General features: G+C 44.4%; 1 protein-coding gene across 1 annotated transcript in view; it reads left to right on the top strand.

The window, feature by feature from the left end:
- Positions 1-27,234, top strand: part of SEMA6D (semaphorin 6D) — a 418,773-nt gene that overhangs the window by 303,071 nt on the left and 88,468 nt on the right. The window lies entirely within an intron of this gene.

Genomic DNA, 27,234 nt, shown 5'->3' with positions numbered 1-27,234 from the left:
ACCTATACCCTTGCAAATTGTACATTGAAAGAGGTATTGTCATGCTCACAAGGAGATGCTGTATGTGCCTTTCTCCTTCCCCTCCCCCCAACCTGGATCCCACTTTACAGGTGGTGACATTCCTAAGACAGGTTGAGTGATGGCTGGCTGAATCTCAATTTTTCATGGTGACAACCCTACAGCCGATCCTTTCGTTAGGATGAAATGAAGGCTGAATGCATGTTTGCTCATAGTATGGCTCTGCACATTAGCTCTTGGCAACTGAAAAATAATCATGCTACCTATAGATTTTTTTTATGTGACTATACTATGGAATTGTTTCTTCAGGGCAGTGCTAAAATATAGAACGGGAAGAAAAATATTATTTCCCTACCAAAAAAAAACAAAAACCCAAAACAACCAGGAATAATTTTCCAAACAAACTGTCATTTCTGATAAGGTTAGCACTGTTGACAGCTCATTAGAGGAACCTACCAATGTCCCACAGAATCAGACTCTGGAGGGTAAAACTTTCCTATTGACACCAAAGTAGGCATCGTTCTATGTGGACAACCCACTGCGTATCGCCAAGGGCGAAAACCTATATGTCATCACAGATTACGCACGTACTGTGGGCTGTATTATGCATTGCAGGAGTTTAAGGAAACCCATTTCATCTCATTTATCTGCATCTGATTGAAGGAGTTTAGACAAATGTTCGCATTTGCTTGGTTAAGACTGCCATGAGAAACCCAAGGCAAAATTCTCTTTCTCAATATGGAAGCTACCAGGTGTTTTATTTTTCTCTTGTCCTTGATCTTAAGCAACCATTTCCCCCAAAACGTAACACGTACATTGACTTCCACATGGGATGTGTTTCATTACGACCGTAACACGTTTTATCTTTGAAATCCTCTGCAGCTCAGCGGCATTAAAATTGAAATTAAAATCCCACCTTCCTATTCATCAACATCATACTTTGCTGTAACGGAGGTCAGGAGCAGTTAAAAACAACAACTTCTGGTCTCTGAAATATGTTTTGGTAACTTAAACAAAAAGCCCAAACAGCTTGCCCTGTCTTTGCTTATGAAAATCAAATTGCAATAAATGAGGCTCGGGAGGATGCAGGCGGCTCCGAATTTCAGCCACACTGAGATTCTCTGTGCAGCCGAAGTCTGCTTAATAGGGATTTAGGGTACTTTTGCACACAGCCCCTGTGGCCTTGGCGAATAAATCCTGGGGAGCCATCTTTCTAAGGCAGGCGCCAGGAGTCAGCATTGTTGGGAATGTGCCAGTGTTCATGCTAAAGCAGAGGCTTCGCTGCTGACCCTGTCTTAGCTCTTGCAGCTTGTTCAGCCACCCTCTCCAACCATGCAGTCATTGGCCCTCCTTCACACGTCATGGCAGAAATTGGGGGTGAAATTGGATTGAATTCCTATTTAGAGTCGAACTTATCTTACGGGCACTTTCTGAAACAACACACAAAGTGAAACCCAGCAGTCCTTTGAAATTTGCACTTTTCCAAATTCTGCGATGCAATTCTCCAGCCGAGTAGTGTGTACAAAAATGCACATGCTTCAGTAAAATCTGCATGTTGATGCATGTATCAGGGAAAGTAACATTTCAAAATGCATCATTATTCCATTTTATAATGTGTATAAAACAGAGAGAACAATTATAACAACAGACAAAGATTAAAAGATTAAAAAAAACAAAAGTATAGACACAAAGAATGTGAGATGCACATGAGTAAAAATAAGTCCAAGTAAACATAAAACAAAGGAAAAGGACCCCTGGACGGTTAAGTCCAGTCAAAGGAGACTATGGATTGTGGGCCTCATCTCACTTTGAGGCCGAGGGAGCTGGTGTTTGTCCACAGACAGCTTTCCGGGTCATGTGGCCAGCAGGACTAAACCACTTCTGGTGCAATGGAACACCATGATGGAAATCAGAGCGCATGGAAACACCATTTACCTTCCTGCCACAGTGGTACCTATTTATCTACTTGCACTGGTATGCTTTTGAACTGCTAGGTTGGCAGGAGCTGGAACAGAGCAACAGGAGCTCACCCCTTCTCAGGGATTCGAACTGCCAACCTTCTGATTGGCAAGCCCAAGAGGCGCAGTGGTTTAGACCACAGCTCCACCCGCTGTGCTCAGTTCAGAAGAGATATGTGGTAGATAAGAGGCAATGGTACCGAGTCAAAGGGCTGCCCAGAAGTCTTCAGCTCTGGACAAAGTCTCACCACAATAACCAGGTTCGCCGTAACTCAGGCAGACATGTAATTCCTCTTCTCATCACTCATGCCCCCACAAGATTAGAATTCTGAAACTTTTGTTAAGAAACCAAAAGCATTCCTCCTAGGAATTTTAGACCAAGGTGTAAAAAACGAAAATTGGAAATAATTTATGTATGCAACAACAGCGGCAAGAATCATATTAGCACAAACCTGGAAGATAGAAGAAATATCAACGAAAGAACATGGGCAAGGAAAACTTATGGAATATGCACAACTGGCAAAACTAACAGAAAAATTACATGAAAAGGACAACAAAGACCTTAAAAGAGAATGGGAACCATTTACAACATATATGAAGAGGCAACATAAAGAAATGGACTGATTGGCGGGGTTTGTGTAAACAATCACAACTGTATAAAACAAAAAATAAGACTATATGTATTGGGAAAATTTTGGAGAAACAATATGCAGGGTGAACAATATGGAAATAAAAAAAAACGAGAGTATGAGGGAAGTCCAGGGGAGGAGGGTGGAAATATGAAAAAATTGTTAAAGATATATTGTTAGAAGAAGTATACAGTCATACCTCGGGCTGCAGACACTTCAGGTTGCGTTTTTTCGGGTTACACACCCGCTGAAACCCGGAAGTACCGGAATGGGTTACTTCTGGGTTTCGGCGGTCTCACATGCACAGAAGTGCTAAATTGCGCTTTGCGCATGCGCAGAAGCACCAAATCACAACCTGCGTTTGCGCAGTCACGCTGGTGCGGGTTATGAACATGCATCCCACACGGATCATGTTCGCAACCTGAGCATCCACTGTACATGGAAAAATCAATACAAAATATTTTTTTTAAAAAAACAATTCTGAAATCCTAGGCATAAGATAAATAAATAAAAGCCACGAAACAGCTTCCCCCATGTGCATGCATATAAGCCTGACATTTATTGGCAGGAGGAACAGGAAGAGGTGTAAAGCCACAGAACTTTTTTCAGTTCAGGCATAGCCCGCCATTAGCAGGGGGAAGGAAAATCTGCCACACTCACTCGCTCATAACAGTGACACATGACCAAAGGTGTAGATTCACTCTTAAAAATGCCTTATCGAAAATCCAGTGTGCCAAATCTAAATGTTAAGTGCAGAAAGGCCCTCGGTCATCATTCTGCATCTTCTAACCATGCTCAATTCTCACTGGGCCATTTTGAAGGGAATTTTTTTTCTCTCTAAAGATGATATTATTATTATTATTAATAATAATAATAATAATAATAATAATAATAATAATAATAATAATAATAATAATAATCTTTTGCAAAATATGGGCTTTCCTTGTGGCTGTGAATCCCTTTGTGAATGGATTGTGCCATTTGCTGTGCAAGGGGCCACACTTGGAGAAGAACTTTGGTATTAGAATAGAGGATCCTCCACATAGCATAGAGATATTTTCGTTATAAAACCTGGACACCATTTATCGGCAAGTCAATAATGCATTTAACTGTAAAGCAAATGCAAAATAATTAAATTAGTGCATATATGCTGGAGGCAATCATCTCCTCCTTTATAGTCCGGTCTTGCTCTCAGCTTCATTCTATAATAAATTCTTTCAGTGCGAGAAGAAGGGTCCTTTCATCGTTGTGAAGAAATCCAGTCTGGGGCTGGGGGGAGTTAGTAACAGAAAGAACTAAAACCCAATCACAAAATCATGAAAAATGTGACAGACAGAACACAAAACATGCTATATCTCCCAAATAGAAACCTTCAAAGCCCTTCTTTCAGTTCAGCTGTGGAATGATTTCCCAAAAACACTGTCCCAGAACATTCAGGGTCTTATCCAAATGCCTCGCCCGTCTCATCTGCCTGCCAACCATTTGCCTCAGGAAAAGTCCTTCAATGGTTTCCTTCAAAATACCAAACTTTCTAGGCATGTGAAACTCAAATGCACACTTCTCCTCTTGAACCCTGAAAGGGGAAGGGCCATAGCTCAGTAATGGAGCATCTACTCTGTATGCAAAAGGTTGTATCTCAAACATCTCCAGATAGGGCTGGGAGAGAACCCTGTTTGAAGTCCTGGAGAGCCTCTTGTCAGACAAGACTGAACTTTGTTGTTGTTGTTTTGTTGTTTAGTCGTGTCCGACTATTCGTGACCCCATGGACCAGAGCACGCCAGGCACTTCTGTCTTCCACTGCCTCCCGCAGTTTGGTCAAACTCATGCTGGTAGCTTCGAGAACACTGTCCAACCATCTCGTCCTCTCTTGTCCCCTTCTCCTTGTGCCCTCAGTCTTTCCCAACATCAGGGTCTTTTCCAGGGAGTCTTCTCTTCTCATGAGGTGGCCAAAGTATTGGAGCCTCAGCTTCAGGATCTGTCCTTCCAGTGAGCACTCAGGGCTGATTTCCTTAAGAATGGATACGTTTGATCTTCTTGCAGTCCATGGGATTCTCAAGAGTCTCCTCCAGCACCATAATTCAAAAGCATCAATTCTCCGGCAATCAGCCTTCTTTATGGTCCAGCTCTCACTTCCATACATCACTACTGGGAAACCATAGCTTTAACTATACAGACCTTTGTTGGCAAGGTGATGTCTCTACTTTTTAAGATGCTGTCTAGGTTTGTAATTGCTTTTCTCCCAAGAACACTGAACTAGATGAGCCCAAAATATGACTTGGTATAAGTCAGCTTTCTATGTTCCCAGGGCTCTATGTTTATTTGCCACAGAGGTTGCAGAAGCCACTGTATGTATCTTAGCATATCTTTGTATGTCACACATACCAAGTGGGGATCTCAGGGCTTTCCAGATGTTGTTGGATTCCAGCTCCCATCAACCACATCTGGCATGGCCATCAGTCCAAGAGGATGGTAGCTGCAACCCAACACCCAGATGGCCAGTTCTCCATTCCTACTACATACCAGTAGTAAACTAATTATTGGATCCTTATGGTAGCCAAAACAGCACCATTCATGCACGAGAAAGAGAGAGAGAGAGATGAATGGAATCATTAAGGTTCAATCGACCCCAATCCACCTCACCATACTTTTAAAGCAATCTTACGCCACTTTCACAATCATAGCAACCCCTGGAAGAATCGTGGGGATTGTAGCTTGTTAAGGGTGCTGAGAGCTGTTGGGAGACCACTTGGATTTCATGACTGAATTATGTGGTATAAAGGTGCTTTGCAGATATGGCATGGATGTGGCCACATTACACTTGACACACAAACTCCAGTTTGTCCATCTTCTTTGAGATACCTCCTTTACTCTCCCCTCCAGTTTCAATGATACTCAATCCGTTATGAAGATGCTGTGGTCTGGACAAAGCTCAGTTCAGTCAAATATGTTTGGGAGAGCATTCCACAACACAGGTGCTACCACTGAAAAAGCTCCTCTCTATGTTACTACAAGCTGATCACCATCAGCCCATGCCAAAACAAGCTGGATTCCATCTGCTGATCTTAATGCCCTTACCAGGCAATGGAGAATACAGCACACAGCTCAGGACCAGGTTTATTTAGAGACCCTTCCCCCCCCCTATATAACTGGTAGGTCCCTGCATTCATGTTACTCCTTGAATTTCCTAAAATCCCAGAAGCCCACCCCACAGTAAGAGTCGGAACAGGAATTTCATTGTAGCTGTTCCTGTCTGTTGAGAAATGGCAGGTGCTCACTGTGTGTACCTTCTGGAAACAATCGAAGACATTTTCATTATGGCAAACATTTCCAGATGATTGAAAAGGTCTTTCTGCCTTAGGTGTTCATTTTGAATTGTTTTTTAAACCTATCTTCAGTTGTTGTTTCTACTGTTTTGAAAACTGTCTTAGGCTGTTTTTATTATATGTTTATAAGTCTTTGAGACAGCTAAAATGCTAATAATAATAATAATAATAATAATAATAATAATAATAATGGGTGAGAGAAACCCTCTATCTTCACTTTTCCTAACATCTACATTTCCCCCTGCTTCACAAACACACACACAATACTTGGGCCCATCCAGACTAGTGTTTTATTGTGGGTGTGTTCTCCAGTATTTTATTGACACAGAGTGAATTAGTGGTAGATATATTTTGCTTTCTGTATTGGGCCCAGACTACCTGAAACATTATATCTCCCTATATCAGTGTTTCCCAACCTTGGGCCTCCAGCTGTTTTTGAACTACAATTCCCATCATCCCTGACCACTGGTCTTGCTAGCTAGGGATGATGGGAGTTGTAGGCCAAAAACATCTGGAGGCCCAAGGTTGGGAAACATTGCCCTATATAAACCTGCTCAGGTGCTAAGATCCTCAGGTGAGCACCTACTCATGGTCCCATTGATATCAGAAGAGCAGTTGGTAGTGACACAAAACAGAGCCTTTTCTGTGACTGCTCCCATATTATGGAATTTCCTCCCCAAAGAGGTTAGATTGGTTCCGTCTTTGTTGTCTTTCTGCTGGCAGGATAAGACCTTCCTGTTGAGACAGGCTTTTGGAAACCAAGGGGCAGATGATGCTGATCACTGGGCAGGTGTCAGGGCAAATTGTATTTTAATTGTTGGTTCTAGATACGTTGCAATGTCTTTTCATTCTTTTTAAACTCGTTTTTAATACCATGACTCTGTATTACCTTTCCTTGGATTGGGCAGCCAAAATGGTGCTCCTCCCTATTGTAAATGTTTTAGTCTATGGTTCAGTTTGAAAAATGAAACCGCGGCCTAAGTGCCTAATCTGTTGGGTGGGGGAGTGGAGCGTATTCTTTTTAAAAGTTTGCTGAAAGATAGAAAAGAATGGAGGGAGACCTGAGACGTCGCTTGTTATCCCTTTTGCGGCTTTTGTGCAACGCTTGAAATCCGAGCTTTCCAACCAAGATTATTCATGTTGAATTGTGTAATGTAACCAGAGTAATGTGATGCTAATCTACAGATAAATGTATCTTGTGGTATTTATATGCAGTGAGTAATCGCCTGTCCTACTAACCACAGGTTTCAGTGTGAGATGGTTGCAGAAAAATGCTGGGTTTCCTACTCATTGTTGGAGCTGTTTCCTGCTGTTTCTGACAGCTGTGCCACTGCCTTCTTCAAGGGGAAAACCCTATTGTTTCTTAATGTTTCCTGCGTGTCTACAATTCAACATGCATAGGCAATTTACTTGCACATATCCATTCCTGCATGTACAGGCAAGGTTGTAGAGTCAGAGATGGCGTACTACGTGTGTGAGGAAGCACCTAGCCTGTCTGCTACACTCCATACTCCTTATATACCCAGTTGATCACCATGTTCTGAGGACTCCTGCAGGTGCCATCATATCAGGAGCTCCATTCAGGCCTTAAGTGTCCTAGCGAATTCCCTCCCCTTGAATATTGGACAGACATCGTCTCTGTTGTCTTTCCAGCACCAACTGAATACCTTCCTCTTTCAACAAGTATTTTAAGAGGGGCGCTTTCCCAGTCTGCACCTATATTGGAATTGTTTTTAAGTTGTGGTTATTGTTTTATCCATTTTATTGTTTGTAAACCCTGAGTTCCTTCTGGAGAACGTGGATAGTTCAGATGGTTAGAGCATGGTGCTGATAATTGGATCCGTGTATGGGATAGCTGAAGGACGTGGGTGGTTCTGTGGTCTAAACCACTGAGCCTAGGGCGTACCGGTCGGAAGGTCGGCGGTTCGAATCCCCGCGACGGGGTGAGCTCCTGTTGTTCAGTCCCTGCTCCTGCCCACCTAGCAGTTCGAAAGCACGTCAAAGTGCAAGTAGATAAATAGGTACCACTCCGGTGGGAAGGTAAACGTTGTTTCCATTCACTGCTCTGGTTCACCAGAAGCGGCTTAGCCATGTTGGCCACATGACCGGGAAGCTGTCTGCAGACAAACGCCAGCTGCCTTGGCCTATCGAGCAAGATGAGCGTGCAACCCCAGAGTAATCTGTGACTGGACCTAACAGTCAGGGGTACCTTTACCTTTACCTGCTGCATCTTTCCTGCTTTGCAGATGGTTGGATCAGTTGATCCCACGGTGCATTCCAACTCTACAATCTGTGGAGAGCACAGTATAAATTTTAATTAATAAATAATGTTGGAATACAACAACAACGTAATAAACAATATTAGAACGTGACAACAACATAACAGCCACCCACCCCAGCCAGATGGGTGGGGTATAAAAAAATAAAATAATTATTATTATTACATAGGAAGCATCTGCTGGATGGCCCATCTATTCCAGTATTGTGTTCCCACCGTGGCCAACCAGAAACCCATGGGAAGACCCCAAGCAGTACCTGAGCACAACAGCAACCCTCTCCCCTCTTGCAGCTTGCAGAAGCATATTGCCTCTGACAGTGGAAGGAGAATATAGCCATCAGTTTCTACTCACTTTGTCACGCACCCCTCCAGATCCTCCATCCAGGCAAGCGAGAAACGTTATCCAAGTTTAAGCTGATATTCTGAATGGAGAATATTTGTGTGTTCATGTGTGCTGGGTATGAGACGGCATTATGCTGTAGAATGAAAAAGGACCCTTTCAACCACCTCTGCTTGTTATAATGATGGACAATTTGGACATAGCGCATACTCTTATAAACCGTGTTCCATGAACTATATGAGAAGGATAATTTCTGCCCTCTCTCACAACAGGAAGCTGGGGCCGTGCTGCAAATGTTCAAAACAGCAGCTTGTTAGTTACATATCAGGGATGCGGAACTGCAGTCCCAATGTGGCCCTCCAGGCTTCTCTATCTGACCCTGGCCACACCCTCTCCCAAGCCACACCCATCGCCAGTGAAGCTAGAGAGGACTGTGCAAGTGTAAAGGAAATGGCCTACTGTGCAAAGGTAATCTGATCCGAGGCTATGCTCCCTGTTACAGTCTTTCAAGGCCACAGCAGAATGCAGGAAAGGGATTTTCTTGGTGAAACTCCCACAAAGGTCTTGACAAAACAGTGCCTGGGAACTGAATTCTGCCAGAGTGCAATCAGATCTGGGGATTCATTTGGCAAATTTTGTAAAACAAGGGAATAAGAATCAACCAGTGTACAGTTTCCTCTAAATAAACTGTTGGTCTGAAAGTTTTGTGTATGTGTGGAGTTTTTTAAAAAAAATAAAAATAAAAAAATTAACCAGGCACATCACCAGGAGAACTCAAGGAAGTAGCTTTCTCCTTACTGTAAACCCTTTGTTCACTTATTATAAAACAAGTGTGAGTTCTCTCTCTCTCTCTCTCTCTCTCTCTCTCTCTCTCTCTCTCTCTCTCTCTCTCTCTCATCTTGATGGATTTAAGGATTCCTGTCTTGGCTGTAGAGGTTGGCCACCCTTGTTTATTGGATACAATGAGTTCTGAAATTAACAGAGGCTTTTCCTGCTGATTTAAACCATTTCAGGATCAAGTCCCGAGAGAATGAGTTAATTCACCACAGCTGGGCTGTGGCCTCTGTTTGTTCCAGTGTGTCGTGGACAGTCCTCCTACTGAAACCATGCAGCTGGCGCCCTTCCCTCTCAGAACGAGGGAGCCCTTTCTCTGCCAGACACTATACATCCCCTCACACTCGTCCCTTTATACAGCAACTCTGTTTACTGATGTTGGGGGTGGGTTACATAATGTTTATCGCCATCACATTCTTCATGGCCCTGTGGCTGGGGTGTTCACGCTGAGCCAAAAATGTTTGCGTTCTGAAACAGGGAGAACACAAACGGGCACAGTGCTCCAAAGGGTGATAAGATGCATTCCCCCACAGTCTTTGTTCTGTGTGTGTCTCTTTATAAATACCTGGGAAAACTTGTCTAAAGCATTATTTTCACTGCTTGGAGAGCCACAAAAGTAGAGGAAGGGTCATTGCTCAATGTTAAAGCCCTATACGGCCTAGGACCCTCGTACCTACGGGACCGCCTCTCCTGGTATGTCCCACAGAAGAACTTACGGTCTTCAAACAAAAACATCTTGGAGGTCCCAGGCCACAGAGAGGTTAGGCTGGCCTCAACCAGAGCCAGGGCTTTTTCAGCTGTGGCTCTGATCTGGTGGAACGCTCTGTCACAAGAGACCAGGGCCCTGCGGGACTTGACATCTTTCCGCAGGGCCTACAAGACAGAGCTGTTCCACCAAGCCTTTGGCCAGGGCACAGCCTGACTCCCTCCTTGGGCAATCTTCACAGAACTCTACCCAATGGTTGCCATCAATTTGATTTGAAGTGATTTTTTAATGAAATGATTTTAAAATGTTGTCTTATTTTATTGTTGTTAGCTGCCCTGAGCCCGGCTTCGGCTGGGGAGGGCGGGATATAAATAAAAAATTATTATTATTATTTATTAGAGCTACTGGAGTCTGGTCCATTAGAGCAGCCCCACCAACCTCAGTTGTGATTCCTCCAGCCCACCTTGTTTCTTACTCCTAACCAGTCCAGAGGGTGGCCTGGCTATCTGCTTCCTCCTTCTTCATCTCAGTGTGGCCCTTTAGAAGTCATCAGGGAGGACAATAAAGACAAAATTAGATGGTTCTGCCTGTCATGTAAAGGTGGCGCTGTGGGTTAAACCACAGGGTCTAGGACTTACCAATCGGAAGGTTAGCGGTTCGAATCCCTGTGATGGGGTGAACTCCCGTTGCTCAGTCCCTGCTCCTGCCAACCTAGCAGTTCGAAAGCATGTCAAAGTACAAGTAGATAAATAGGTACCGCTCCGGTGGGAAGGTAAACAGCATTTCCATGCGCTGCTTTGGTTCGCCAGAAGCGGCTTAGTCATGCTGGCCACATGACCCGGAAGCTGTACGCCGGCTCCCTCGGCCAATAAAGCAAGATGAGCGCCGCAACCCCAGAGTCGCCCACGACTGGACCTAATGGTCAGGGGTCCCTTTACTTTTACCTTATGCCTGTCATTACCTCTGCCTCTATATACTGTTTGGCTCCCTATCTTCTGCTCTGTCAGTCTCCAGTCATCGCTAGGAAGTTCCAGTCTTTGTGTGCAGAAAGTCCCACATCTCCAAATAGGGCTAGGATCGTCTCTGGTGCAAAACTCTGGAGTGCCAATGCCGGCCAATGTGGATCAAGGATGGGGAAACTTTGATGGCTTTTCAGTTGCTTCTAAACGACAACACCCATAACTCCTGATCATTGGCCATGTTGATGGGAGCTGCCGTTCAGCAACTTTAAGGGGGCCACAGGTTCCCTACCCTGATACAGACAATTCTGAGCTAGATCAATCAACAGTCTGACTCAGTATAAAGCAGCTTCCTCTGATGAGCAGTCCTGCAACATTGTTAGAGATTTCTTCATCATTTTCTTCTGCTGCGCTGTCAATTCTTAGGTGTTGTTGTGTTGTTGTTTTTTTAGTGCTTCAAACTGTCAAGCTATCATTTGGAAAACAACACCTCTCCCTGTTTCTTGTTTTCCCAGCCATTCTCCCATCTTTAGATTTGCAGAAAGTGCAAGTGACGCGTCTGCCGTCTCAGTGATACGGCAGTAGGTTTCTGCCGACACCTGTGGCACTTGTGCTGTCACTCTGGTTTGGCAGCAGTAAACTGGCATCGAGTGTACTCTGGAAAATCTTTGCTGTTGATATGTATGTTTTGATAGCATGGCATTCAGTCCATTGCTGTACTTAGCCAAGGAACAGCAAATCAAACTCAAATGCTGAAGAACGCCCAATGTGTATAGTTATAGGATTGTGGTCTGATTGCTGTGAGAGAGTCTGGGTACAGATAAGAGATGGCTGGCAGGGGACAGAATGAGCTCCAGACCTCAGGCACACAGAGGCAGGGTGTGAATGATTGGGGGAGTCACCACCACAACCACAAACCCATTGCTCAGGCCAGTTAGGGCAGAAGGCAGGGTCAAGCAAATCACCCTTCCATCTACCTTGAAGCTTGTGGTTATGTCCAGACCAGGCCTGATGTAATCAGGGGTGGGAGAGCCATTCAATTCAGTTCACATTTAAAGGCAAACCTACCAGCTTTGCACATTTCACAACAGTATGTGAAGTGAAACACAGCCAGCCTTCGAAAATTCACAGTTCTCTGAATTTTGCAATGAAGTTCTCTAGCCAAGTAAGGTGTACAAAATGCATTTAGTAGGGGAAAGTGGTATATCAAAATGCATAGGTTTGTGACAATATTGAACAACAATGCATTGCAGTAGAATAAATTGTTTGGCAAAGATGCACACCATAGACAATCCAAAAAATATGTTTAGTAGAAGGTTGCACTAAAATGCTGATGAATTTTCATGAGGGCTTTATAAAAATTATAATAAAAATCACAGCTTCTTATAGAAATGGGGAGAACTGACTATGTGATTGGAAGAACGAGAAACCTGGAGAATTGAAGTTGACAGATTTTTCCATCCCTGTAAGCGAGAGCAGTTCTGCCAGCAGTGGGGCCAATGGATTCCAGGCTTCTTCAGCCCCTTCCCACTCCTGCAGTGCCCAGCTTTGAACTTTCAGCGGGTTACCAGCAGCTGGGATCCTGCCACTAGTATTCCACCTGCTCACACATTCAGCAGGTGGAACAGGGAGTTGTCTGCTGGTGGAGTGATGCTTGCCCTGCTCTGTGGGCTGAGGCTGAGTGGAGATACACCTCTGCTCAATCCAAACCCAGCTCCACCAAAGCAGGAAGGTTGTTTAGATGTCAGCCTTACCTCTGAGCACACCTGTACAGGATTGCGCTAGAAAGTTCCTTGATAGTCAGTGACCAGGCATGCCTCAGAGAAATTGCAAGTAAATGCCCCCAGAAATTGAAATAGCTGGAGACACCTCCCTGCTCCCTGCTCAGCTAAGGATGATGCAATGTGTGAAATCATTTTGAAACTGAGACAGAGCGAAGGGAGGGAGCTCTGGCAGGTAGCTGGCGGGCTGCCTGGGCTGCATCTCTGGCGATCTAATGTGAGCCAGTGGATTTTCTGCTGGCAGGAACATCAAGCTTGCACCCCTCCACCTATGCATGCCATATGGCTTGGTAAATAAACGCAGATGATACCAAAAGTGTTTAATCAGTAGAACCTTATAAATGTCTACTTTGAAAGGAGCCCTCTTGCATTCACTGGGGCATACTCTGAGTAGGATTCATCTTGGCTCCCTCTAATGGCTGAAATACCTGTCCCTGATTTTTTGGCTGTGAGAGTAGATGTTTTAATTGTTTTCAAATATGGCATTAATGCCCTTCTTTCAGATTAGTCTGGTCTCCAGACTACCCATTTTTAATTAATAAATACATTTTAAAATAGAAGTTTTTCTCTTTTTCCAAAACACAGGTCAATCTACAGAACACAATGCACACCCAAATTATAACAATACAAGGGCTACACATTAAAAGAGAGGGGGTGAGATTAAGCTGTTTGGGGAGCTGTTGTGGGCAGATACCACAGGGCACTTTGACCACAACAGCTTTAGCAGAAGAGGATAAAGGTAATGGGACCCCTTGCCATTAGGTCCAGTCGTGGACAACTCTGGGGTTGCAGCGCTCATCTCGCTTTACTGGCCGAGGGAGCCAGCATACAGCTTCCGGGTCATGTGGTCAGCATGACTAAGCCACTTCTGGCGAACCAGAGCAGCCAAACTGCTAGGGTGGCAGGAGCAGGGACTGAGCAACAGGCGTTTACCCCATCATGGGGATTCGAATCACCGACCTTCCTATCGGCAAGCCCTAGGCTCTGTGGTTTAACCCACAGCGCCACTTTGACCACAACAGCTTTAGCAGAAGAGGATACGAGGATGCTTTTAGAGAACCCATAAGCTTCATTGCCCCATTCTGAGTCATTGCATGCATGGTAAGTGGGTACCAAGTGCTAACAAATGTGCCCTTTACATTCCTTCCTCTGCTAATCCTACTTACATCAGTCTAGCAGAAGTTCTAGCCCCAGGAGTTGAATTTTGTATATTTTATATACCAGTTAATAGTCAGAAGTTCTACTGGATTCAGTTTTCCACTCTCCCTAAGTTTGGACCTCCACCTTGCAGCAAACCATACAGATTGATCCCTGTAAAGCTCCCTTGAGTAGCTGGACCCTCGGGACAGATAGAGTAGAGAAGCCTCCTTCAACCTGGTACACTCATATCTTGGGTTACAGCCGCTTCAGGTTGCGTTTTTTCGGGTTATGGACCACCGAAACCCAGAAGTACCGGAACGGGTTACTTCCGGGTTCTGGTGGTCGCGCATGCTCAGAAGCGCTAAATTGTGCTTTGCGCAGAAGCACTGAATCATAACCTACGTGTGCACTGATGCAGATTGCGAACGTTGCGGTTTGCGCATATGCATCCCGCACGGATCACATTCGCAACCTGAGCATCCACTGTACACTCCAGATGGACCACCCTTCCCATAAACTGTGGCCATTGGCTATGCTAGATAGAGCTGGTAGGAGTTGGGAGTCCAGCTAGCAACATCTGGAGCATACCAGGTCAGGGAAGGCTGGAGTAGCATAAAGTCTGAATGTAGATGGGCCAATATGGAGAGAAACCCAAGAGGTCATGGATGAGATGCACAGCCAGATGCTAGAAAAGGGCCCGTGAGCTTACCTTCCCTAAACATCCTTTCAAGTATTTTTCTCCACTGACAAAAACAACAACACTAAAGAGATTGTTCTATCGGATTTAGCGGAGTGTTTACATGAGATACCAGCTATTTACCCTGATGATCCTTAGTCCTGTGCCTGCTTTCAGGGATGTCTTCAAGTACGAAGTGGGGTGTCTGGTGTGGGGATTACATGCTTTTGTGAATACGGGGCTCAGAAGGCTACCTTGGTTGCAATGGCCTGCCCATAATTCAGCAACAGACACAGCCCCCCCCGCCTCGCTTTCCCAGGTGGCAGGGATTAGGAACAATGAACAGGAAGTCCCTTATGGCAGATTAAAGATCAGGCTTATTGCTTCCAAGGGGAATTTGACATAATTGCCAATAAACAGGATAATGGCTGTGACGTCAGTAGAGAAGGTGGGCAGCTGCACCATTGGGACGTGGGTTTCAACTCCTGCATTTGATCTTACCATATTGGCCCGAATATAAGCTGCACCCGAATATAAGCCACACCTTAAAAATGGGGGAGGGGGAGAATACCCGAATATAAGCCACTCCATCCCTCGCTGCTCTTGGCTGCATACGGGGGGGGGGCTGCATTGCCGGCGGCCTTTCCCCTTCCTCGCTCTCTCCCTTCCCAGCCTTGGGGGAGAGGATGGGGGACTACGCTCAGGGCAGACACCGCTTTGCCACGCTCCTGGCGCTGTTTGCCCTGCGCTCCTGGCGGCATACTGTAAAGTCACGAATATAAGCCGCACTTTAACTTTTCAAGGTTGGAATTTGGGGGAAAGGTGAGGCTTATATTCAGGCCAATACGGTATTTTAGTCTGCATATACACCATTCAGTGGTGTCCAAACTTTTTTCAAAGAGGGCCAGATTTGATGAAGTGAAGGGTCGTGAGGGCCGACCAAGGTTGTTGAGGTTTTTTCAGGATTTAACCCCAGAAAATAAACTGCCACAGGGGCCGGATTAGGTCCCCAAAACAGACTTTGGTCTTGCCATCTAAAGCACATAATTCCCCCCAAGGTATATACAGTGGTACCTTGGGTTACAGACGCTTCAGGTTACAGACCCCGCTAACCTGGAAGTAGTACCTCGGGTTAAGAACTTTGCTTCAGGATGAGAACAGAAATCGCACGGTGGCAGCGGGAGGCCCCATTAGCTAAAGTGGTACCTCAGGTTAAGAAGAGTTTCAGGTTAAGAACGGACCTCCAGAACGAATTAAGTTCTTAACCCGAGGTACAACTGTATTAGCAGTTGTACCTTGTTAAGGGTGCTGGGAATTGCAGTTCTGTGCAGGGTCAACTGCAGTTCCCATGATTCATTGGGGGAAATCATGTGTTTAAAATGCACAGTGCGTTCATGTTTAGAAATGCGTCAATAAATAGAAATTTTACGAAAGATTGACAGAGAAACTGAGGGAAGTCAAAAATTGAAGAATGAGTGTAAAATAATTTGTTGATTGTATAAAATTTGTTTGGAAAATGAATAAAAATTATTTTTTTAAAAAAATGCACAGTGCGTACACAGCCCGAGAGTCTCTCCCACCATGACATCCCACCACACCCAAACTCCTCTTCCACAGGAGTATCAAAGCTCCTGCTTCCCTGAAGAGAAAGCCAAACAAATAATTGCATGGGTCTGATGGTTGGTTAGTTTGTTTATTACAGTATCGTATCCCACCCTTCAGTTCAATTACGATGCCAGGGTGGCTCACAATTATAAGTAAAACAATCAGAAGACAACAAATTACAATGCAGTAACTAAAAAAAAAAAAAGGACACCCAACCCTCCACATCTCACAGTACCAGTCAGCAGCATTAACCAATCTAACAGCAGATAAAAATATTTTTAAAAAAGCTTTTCAGATAAGTGTTGTCGCGCAAAACAGCTCACATCAGTTAATGAGACCGTGATGCCACCTTAATGCCACCTTAACAAGTCATGGACAATCCTGGGAACTGTAGTCTGTTACGGGTGCTGCTAATTGCAGCTCTGTGAGGTCAGTGCCTTTAACAAACTACAGTTCCCAGGATCCTCCGTGACTTGTTAAGGTGGCATAACAGTGCCTAAAATGTAAGGTGTGGATGTGATCCTGGAGAAAACAAGTTCCACAGTATAGGTTTATTACTATTATGTTCTTACATCTCCATCCCATCTTTCTTCTATCGTGGAGTCCAAGGCAGCATGCATGTATTTCCCAGGTAGCGCCCCCATCTAGGCACTGGCCAAACTTAGATCTGCTGAGCTTCATCCACCAGCCTCATGTGCTATCAGGTCATACTCCTGGCCCCATCCCATGCTCTCCAACATTCCACTGGCAAAAAATGTTGTTGCTTAGTCGTGTCCGACTCTTCATGACCCATGGACCAGAGCACGCCAGGCACTCCTGTCTTCCACTGCCTCCCGCAATTTGGTCAAACTCATGCTGGTAGCTTTGAGGACACCATCTCGTCCTCTGTCGTCCCCTTTTCCTTGTGCCCTCAATCTTTCCCAACACCAGTGTCTTTTCCAAGGAGTCTTCTCTTCTCATGAGGTGGCCAAAGTATTGGTTCTGTCCTTCCAGTGAGCTTCAGGTTCTGTCCTTCCAGTGAGCACTCAGGGCTGATTTCCTTAAGAATGGATAGGTTTGATCTTCTTGCAGTCCATGGGACTCTCAAGAGTCTCCTCCAGCACCATAATTCAAAAGCATCAGTTCTTTGGTGATCAGCCTTCTTTATGGTCCAGCTCTCACCTCCATACATCACTACTGGGAAAGCCATAGCGTTTACTATATGGACCTTTGTCGGCAAGGTGATGTCTCTGCTTTTTAAGATGCTGTATAGGTTTGTCATTGCTAAATGGCAAAAATTAGGATGCAGATATTTCGGTGCTACACACCTATGCAAGCCAGCTGACTCGCGTGAGAGTGCGGCACCAAAAGGGACACATCTTCTGGTGCCAGACAGCACAGCACCACTGAAAGCGCCGGCTTATCTTCCTGCCCAAGTTCAGTGGCAGCAGTGCTGGAGCAAGGAAGTGGGACATTCCAAGATCCAATCAGAAGCTTCTGTAATTCCGGCATGTCCTGGGGAAATTGGGACAGTTGACAATGTGTTGTGTTTTTCACACAGTAGTCCAGATCAGAGTTTCCCAAACTTGGCTCTCCAGCTGTTTTTGGACTACAACTCTCATCATCCCTAGCTAGCAGGACCAGTGGTCAGGGGTGATGGGAACTGTAGTCCAAAAACAGCTGAAGACCCAAATTTGGGAAACCCTGGTCTAGATTACCTGTTTAACACAAGACCCCTTGGTGGGGTCTTGTCCATGGGTCGGCAAACTAAGGTCCATGGGCCAGATCAGACCCAATAGCCTTCTAAATCCGGCCCGTGGAGGGTCCAGGAATCGCCGTGTGGATCACCAGCGCACACGTTCTTTCCCTCTCCCTCCCTCTCCCTCATACGGCAGCACCACCTCCCTCCCTCCTCCTGGCTTCTCCCTGCCCTGCCTAGAGTAGGAAAGGGGCTGGGCTTTGTTGGTGCCAGCCCCTCTCCGGAGCCCTTTCGCATGCCGCTCATCATCCATTTCCCCCCACAAAATATAGTTCGGCCACCCACAAGGTCTGAGGCACAGTGGACCAGCCCCCTGCTGAAAAAGTTTGAGGACCCCTGGTCTCGTCTGAGATTCTCTTTGTTAGGATTCCACTTTCTTAAGTAGAAGAGAATAGAACTGGTTTGTTTATTTAATAAATCAACCAAGATAAAGGGACATTTCCAAATTCCCCTGCTCCATACTCACTAACTCTCTGTTCCACCTCTCAGCATTTCTTCACCACATCAGACCCACCAGGGGCCAAGGAAAGCAAGCTCTCTATGATTATCCTGATTGAAGGTTAGCAGTCCACACTAAACTAATATTATCAGTTAAGGATTGATATTTACCAGTAACTCCGCTTGTGGATTGCAAATTAGTCTCTAAATACCAGTTTGAATGCTAATTTTTAGCCCTAATTATATGCAGCCTTAATAATTACATCCTATTTCATTGTTATAATTACCATAGTTCATGGCAAGACTCTTCGTGCGCCGTTTTGCAAGTGTGACTCCAAAGCCGTTACTGTGATAAACAAGTATTAAAGCTACACAGTAATTAGTTACATACCAATTTACATTTGAATTGTGTATACTTGGGGAGAAAATAGCGTGAAAAGATTTCCAACAGCACCAAAATGCACTGGGACAGAAGCAGTGCTTTATGGGAGGAAAAACAAGGGAGAAACAGGGTCACTTTCTTTCCATAAAGGCAACCAATTGGCAGCTATATAAAAGGGCCGTTCCACATGGCAGTTTATTCTGAATTCAGGGCTGCTCACGAATAGAAGTTTTGCAGCATCCACACTACAGTACAGTGGTACCTCTGGTTGCGAACTTACCGTATTTTTTGCACCATAGCACTCACTTTTTTCCTCCTAGAAAGTAAGGGGAAATGTCTGTGCGTGTTATGGAAGGAATGCCTGCGGGTGGCGGGGGGGGGGGATCTGCTGCAGTCGTGAGCAGAGGATCCATGGTTCACCTTCCTTCCATCCTCCGTGGTTACAAAGCATGGATCCACATGGATCCTCAGGATTTTTGCATTGGGCTACTCCAAACTCACTGTCAGATCACATGTCTGTGGCCACAGCATGAACCACAAAAATCATATATCCACTATTTTGTCTAGAATATTTTTTTCCTTGTTTTCCTCCTCTAAAAACTACGCGTGTGTTATGGTCTGGTGCGTGTTATAGAGCGAAAAATACGGTAATTTGTTCCGGAGGTCTGTTATTAACCTGAAACCGTTCTTAACCTGAGGTACCACTTTAGCTAATGGGGCCTCCCGCTGCTGCCACACAATTTCTGTTCTCATCCTGAGGTACAGTTCTTAACCTGAGGTACTACCTCCAGATTAGCAGAGTCTGTAACCCGAAGTGTTTGTAACCAGAGGTGTTTGTAACCCAAGGTACCACTGTATGCTCATCAAAATGCCATTCCATCGTTTGCCTCCTGTTTAATCCGGACTTACCATTTCTGCAGGGCGTTTATTTATTTGTTTATTGGATTTTCTGCAGAAACAGTAAATCTGAATTAAATGAGAAAGCAATATGGCCTGGGTTTTATTTGATTTTTATGATCCGGTGCCACACAAACCTTGTACGTATGAACAGCGCTGAGCAGAATGAAACTGACATGTGAAAATGCTGAGTACTTTTGCAGAGTAACCAAGTTGGACAGTATTGTTCTTATACCAAATGGACATCAGGTATCAAATGGTATCAGTGGCTCCGTAAAACCTGCCCTGTATCTTTGCAGTATGTGGATGCGGTTAAGTTATTTTATCCTTGTGCTGAAGGATCACAAGTGTGCAATGAAATATACCGCTCAGTGATGTTAAGGCTGCTCTCGTATCTCGGTGAATGATGATGAGCCAAGGTCTGCTATGAACTCAGTTGCTCAGAAGATCCATACTGTGTGCGCTGCTTTGTATCCATCCTTGATTATATCCAGATCAGGGTTGGAGAACCTGTGGCCTTCTAGATATTGCTGAATTACAATTCCTAATATCCCTGACCATTGGCTGGGCTAGATGAAGTTGGTGGGAATTGGCAATAACTCAGTGAGTTCCAGGTCCAGCATCTCCAGGAAGAGCTAGGATAGAACCCGGGCCAAAAAACTAGACGGTTGTTGCCAGTCATGTTGCCCATTCCTCATCTAAGGTTTGTATCCAATTAAGTCCTACTCAGAGTATACCTGCTGAAATTAATGAAGCAAAACTAGTAATGCTCGTTGACTTCAGTGGGTCAAATCTGAGTAGGACTACCATTGAAGACCACTCCAAATGGGTCAATGCACCGGTAATTTTATCAGCACAGAATATTATACAGGGTACATTATTCCCAACTGCTCATGATAATTTAGACTACTAAGACCTTAAAATGGGAGGAAGGGGGACTAGGGCTATCTATCAATGGGACCCCATTCCTGTTGGCTGGGCTACATAGAGATACATGGAGGTAGAGCAGCTCTCCATTACAAAGGATAACTTTCAGTTGGGAAGCAGAAGTACAAGGAGGAGGAGGAGGAGGGGGAGGAGGAGGGGGAGGAGGAGGGGGAGGAGGAGGAGGAGGAAGAAGAAGAAGAAGAAGAAGAAGAAGAAGAAGAAGAAGAAGAAGAAGGGTTGTAGTAGTTTGGATTTGATATCCCACTTTATCACTACCCGAAGGAGTCTCAAAGCGGCTAACATTCTCCTTTCCCTTCCTCCCCCACAACAAACACTCTGTGAAGTGAGTGCGGATGAGAGACTTCAGAGAAGTGTGACTGGCCCAAGGTCACCCAGCAGCTGCATGTGGAGAAGCGGAGACGCGAACCCAGTTCACCAGATTACAAGTCTACCGCTCTTAACCACTACACCACACTGGCTCTCTGGATGTGTGTAACTTGAAGACCTGAGCCAATGGATTCAAGTTATAAGAAAGGAGATTCTGACTAAACAACAGGAAGAACTTTCTGACAGTAGGAGCTGTTTGACAGTGGAACAGGGTCCCACAAGAGGTGGTGGACTCTCCTTCCTTGGAGGTTTTTTAGCAGAGGTTGGGTGGCCATCTGTCAGGGATGCTTTAGTTGAGATGCCTGCATTGCAAGGAGTTGTACTAGATGACCCTTGGGGTCCCTTCCAACTCCACAAATCTGTGATTCTCTGATTCTACAGCTAGAGCCACCAGCAGCTGTTGGGTGGTTGCACTAAGCACCCTTTCCTGCAGCTGCTGCTCTCCTCAGCCTCAGCCTACTTTGTCTCAGCAGTGATCAGGACATGACTCACCGCCAAGGCTTAGGAGATGTCTGTCAGCATTTCTGAGATGCTGAGTCAGTCCTGACAGACAGGGACATGCTGTTGCTTAATGAATCAGCAGACCCAGAATTTCCAACCACATCATCGTATTGCAGAGATTTTGTCACCATCTCGCCATCATCATAACAATTCCCATCATCCCTGACCACTGGTCCTGTTAGCTAGGGAAGATGGGAGTTGTAGTCTCAAACATCTGGAGGGCCAGAGTTTGCCTATGCCTGGACTAGATGACCCTTGGGATGATGATGACGATGATGTAGTAGTAGTTGTTGTCAACAAGAACAACAACAATAATATATTTACAGTATTTATACCCCCATCCATCTGGTTGGGTTTCCCCAGCCACTCTGGGCGGCTCACATCACAGCAGAGTATTAAAACACGATAAAACATCAAACATTAAAAACTTCCCTAAACAGGGATTCCTTCTAACACCACAATACTGTGATTTTGTGATTTGGTACTTTTGAGTTGGGAGGGGGAGGTGGGGGCATGATAGAGGTATATTAAATTATCTAGAATGTGAAGAAAGTGGAGACAGATAGGTTTTTTTCCCCTCTTCCTTACATTTTAGAACTCGGGGCCATCCAATGAAAGTGAACATGGGAAGATTCAGGGCAGGCGAGAAAAGTTCTTTTTCACACTGCAGTTACAGTGGTACCTCGGATTAAGAACTTAATTTGTTCTGGAGGCCCGTTCTTAACCTGAAACCGTTCTTAACCTGAAGTACCACTTTAGCTAATGGGGCTTCCTGCTGCTGCCAAACTGCCAGAGCACGATTTCTGTTCTCATCCTGAAGCAAAGTTCTTAACCCGAGGTACTATTTCTGGGTTAGCAGAGTCTGTAACCTGAAGCGTCTGCAACCCGAGGTACCACTGTACTTAAAATGATGGAATTTGCTACTATAAAAGGTAGTGATGGCCACCAAACTGGATGGCTGTAAAAGAGGTATAGACAAAGTTATGGAGGATGACACTATAAGCAGCTCCAAAGCACAATGGCCATGTTCTCCCTCCACTGTCAAAGGATGTGTGTCTCTGTATACCAGTGGCTGGGAATCGCAGGTTGGGAGAGCACTGTTGTTGGCTTCCCATATGTATCTGCTTGGTCACAGTGAGTGCTGGACTGAATGAACCTGCAGCTTAATTCAGCAGGGCTCTTCTCATGTCCACATCGTGGTTTGCTAGGTTTATTTACTTAGCTAGCATCCAGTTCCACTCTTACTCTGTCCAAGCTGTCAAATTAAAAGAGACAGGCCCACCCCCACCTGCATCACAAATGTGTTGAAGTGTGTGCCTTTAAAAAAAAAAGCTTTTCCAAGATAAACAAGCATTCAATAGCCTTCTGCTTCTAATTTTCTTAAAACATTCCTTCCTAAAAGTTGTCAGAATGGGAGTCCTGTTAAGAGTTGCAGTGAGGAACAACTTCCAGGATAATTCAAAGATAAGGCTAAATAGCTTCACAATGTGCTCTTTAATCTGCTTGCTATTGACACAATGCTGGCATATTATGTCTGCAGGATTTAAGGAGCTTTCCTCCCCATGTAGCTGATGGTTTATCATGTCAATAGAGGCCTGAATTTACAAGCAATTGTTGTGCAGAATTTGTGCCTATACAGAGAGGGGGGGAGGGAGAGAGAAGCCTTTTTCAATGTTTTCAAGTGTTAGATTATGAAGCTTCAAAAACCTTTAAGGAAAAAAAAACCTTTAAGAATATAGGTTTACTACACTGTTGCTTGTTGGATATAACATTACTGCTATTATTAATTATATTTATTAGTCACTTCTTCACCAAAGCAACCCAAAGTGACTTATAAAAATGGTACAAACATTAAAACCAATAATAAAAAATGAAGCAGAATGAGAGAGAGAGAGAGAGAGAGAGAGAGAGAGAGAGATCTCATATTCTGCTTCAGTTTTTATTATTGGTTTTAATGTTTGTACCATTTTTATAAGTTGCTTTGGGTTGCTTTGGTGAAGAAGTGACTAATAAATACAATTAATAATATATATATAAAGGTAAAGGTAAAGGGACCCTTGACCATTAGGTCCAGTCGTGACCGTCTCTGGGGTTGCGGTGCTCATCTTGCTTTATTGGCTGAGGGAGCCAGCGTACAGCTTCCGGGTCATGTGGCCAGCATGCCTAAGCCGCTTCTGGCGAACCAGAGCAGCGCACGGAAACGCCATTGACCTTCCCGCCGGAGCAGTACCTATTTATCTACTTGTACTTTGACGTGCTTTCGAACTGCTAGGTTCGCAGGAGCTAGGACTGAGCAACGGGAGCTCACCCCGTCACGGGGATTCGAACCGCCGACCTTCTGATCGGCAAGTCCTAGGCTCTGTGGTTTAACCCACAGCGCCACCCATGTCTCCAATAATATATATAGAGAGAAAGAAAAGGCCTATCCCACTAAGCGAGGCCACAAACATCTACAACCCTCCAGAGCCGAAATCCTGGATACAAAGAAACATTTTCCCCTGGCGTCTTAAACTAGAAAGTGATGTGTCATGTGTGCCTCCCTAAGGATTGCCTCCCATATGTGGGGAGCCACCACTGAAAATGTCTGTTCTCCTGTTCCTACCCTCTGCTCTACCCTCAAAGGGTATATTGACAGCATCTCAACTCAAACAATACAACTTCTTGCTCAAGTCTTCAAATGCAAACTACGGTAGATTGTCTTCCTTTCCAAAGGGGCAGCCAATATAGGCTGCAATCTTAGTCATGCTTCTGTAGAACTAAAACCCAGTGAGATTTTCTTCTGGAGACACTTACCATTGCAGCCAAAATAACAAAGAGTCTTTGCAGAGTCTTAAAGACTGCCGCATTGATTATGGCATGAGCTTTAGTGGGCCAGAGTCAACTTCATCAGACACATGGCGTTGTTTGTTTATTTATCCAAAAAGGGGGGGGGGGCTTCTAAGTGGTTTACAAGTAGAAAAACCAATTACAGGAGCATTAAAGTATAAGCATCCATAATTAAAGTACACAGTTAAAATACACGGTGCAACCATCCCATTAAAACATTTAAATATAAACATTCATAATTAAAAGATCCAATAAAACAATCCCATTAGAATAACATAGTAATTAAAACAGGAGACTCGGGCTGAGAAGTCACAGGGGTGTCCGTGTAATCAGGTACAGCTTCAGAAGTCAGCAGAATTCAATTCAGATGGAGGCCTCTCCCGTCTCACCAGGGAGCACGTTCCATAACATGGGTGCCACCAGTAAAAAGGCCCACCTCCATGTCACCACGAGCCAATTATTATCAGATTGTGGTACGGCTAAATGGTATATATGCACATACAGTGGTACCTCGGTTTAAGAACAGTCCAGTTTAAGAATGATTTGGTTTACAAACTCTGCAACCCACAGCGCCACCTGTGTCCCTGATCACTCTTGTAAGCCCAGCACTAAGAAGGATCTTGCCCTCTGCCAATGGGGAGAGCAATCCTGCTTAGTGCTGAGAGCTCTCTGCGAGGGTTCCTGTCCCCTTGCTTCTTTGAAGCTTCAAAGCCACAATTCTCTGAGTGCTTTAACAATGAATCCATCTTCCCAGGAAACTAGGAAATGTAGCTCTGCAAGGGATCAAGGGGTCTCCTAGCAACACTCAGCACTCTTAATAAACTACACTTCCCAGGATTCTTTGGGTGATTGTTGAAAGTGGCACGATGCCAGTTTATATGTAGTGTACCCCACCTTGTGAGACGCGCTGTCACACTGTCATTCATACCGTCAGCTCTTCCTAATGTTTTGTCCAAATCCACTTTTCTTGTCATTTGATTTTTTAAAAAAGATATTTATTAGAATTTTCAATATTAATACAATAAGAATCAAAAAGAAAAAGAAAAAAACAAAAAATACAAAAGTAAAAATAATTAAAAACACACAAAGTTTCCATAACTTATTTTCCTTTAACTTATTTCCCAGACCTCCTCATACCTCCCTTTTTTGTATTCCAGTTCAAATTGTTAGTTCAGCAAATCCTTATCAATAAACTTTAACCTGCTTCTAAACATTTTTTCACTTTTCTTGTCATTTGAACATATTGGTTTGGATCCTACCCTCTGGAGCAACAAGAAACAGATTTGTTCCATCATTTATAGGGCAGCCCTTCCAATATCTATCATATTGCCCCTAAATTATCTCTTCCTCATTGCTTTCTAGGCGACACTGCTTTAGGAAAAGCCAGTGGGGTGTATTTGTGGGCATGGCTTTGGGGCTGTCAGGGTTTTGCAATGCTCATGCCATCTTGGATCTGCCTCAAAACATTTCAAGCCTTTCACAGACCTTCCCCTTGATACCCACACAGTGCATCTCCGTGTGTGAGTGTGTTTGCAGTTTGATTCTTAGATGACATATGCGGTTACCACTCTAGTTTCTACACTGAGCGTGCAGATTTTGACACCCGCATCGTTTGGGTTGCTCCCTTGGAAGGAGAGACGTGAAGAATACCCTATGCTTCTAAAGAGGCAAAAGCTTCTGGTGTCAGAAAATGGGTCTGTTGAATGTCAGCTGTACAGAAGGCCGCAGTGATGTAGTCTTCAGTCTGTCACCACCCGAAAACATCAGAGTGAAATATCCAAAGGTTTGCCTGCCAAAAATGGCCCATTCCCATGGCTGGGAAACTTTGTTGGCAGTCACTGAAGAGAATGTACTGTGGGCCAAACCTTTAAACCTCTCTCTCTTCCTCTACCCCACAATCACATCAGTTGTTAACTCTCTAAGCAAAACTCCCATCGAAATAAAAGGAGTTTTTGTCAGCTTCTGCTTTTTGCGCGGGGAGAATTGTGCCACAAATATTTCTTGCAAGTAAATATGAGTTCTTGACCAGGTCTGTGAAAGGAGAAACCAAGCGCTTTTTAAGGCAAAGTTACAAGTGCGATTTAACAACTTTGCAGAGTTAGCGAATAACCACAGGGAGTAATATATTGAAGCCTTGGGGTGCATTGCTGCTCCTGTGGCCAAACTCCCGGTGATTTTACTTAGCAGGTTTTCAGCCTTGGACTTGATAGAGAAAATCAGTTTTTGCTGCAATATGTTTTTTGAAATGAAATTCTGCTTTCCCTCCAAGCTGAAATAATAAAGCTGAGAAACATCCCCCTCCCCAATTTTCCAAGTGGTGCATTTTCCCCCTACCGTTCTATGCCTTCAATGATTCATATTTCAGCAGAAAAATTAATAAATCATCGTCAATTCTTGGCATTTATTTCCAAGATTAAACCCATGGTACTTAAAAAAACAAAAAACCCTATATATTACTCCCCCATTTTATTGAAGACATTTCAGATCTCCCACACCCCTCCTTTCCCATATTTTTTTTTACCTTGTCTGTGAAAATGGACTCTCATTATCCTGCCAAATTACAGTGTACTGAAGGACTGTCATTTAAAGTAGGAATGAGAAATTTTGAGCAAGCAATCTTTGAGAAAAAGGAAACGTGTTCATGTGTGTGTGTGATTTGATGGGAGTTCTTTTCCCCACCTGTCTGACTTCTGATAACTTATACATGTTTATAAAGTTGTGTGATTGGAGAATAGTTGTGGGCTCGCTGGTGAAGGACGAGGGGAAAAAACGTGTTGAGGGGAGAAGCTTAGAGACAGAAAGAGAGGGAGGAAGGAAGGAAGGAAGGAAGGAAGGAAGGAAGGAAGGAAGGAAGGAAGGAAGGAAGGAAGGAAGGAAGGAAGGAAGGAAGG

The sequence above is a fragment of the Podarcis melisellensis genome (assembly GCF_964234715.1).
Source record: "Podarcis melisellensis genome assembly, chromosome: 14".
NCBI lineage: Eukaryota > Metazoa > Chordata > Lepidosauria > Squamata > Lacertidae > Podarcis > Podarcis melisellensis.
This window is presented reverse-complemented; position numbering and strand designations above follow the sequence as displayed.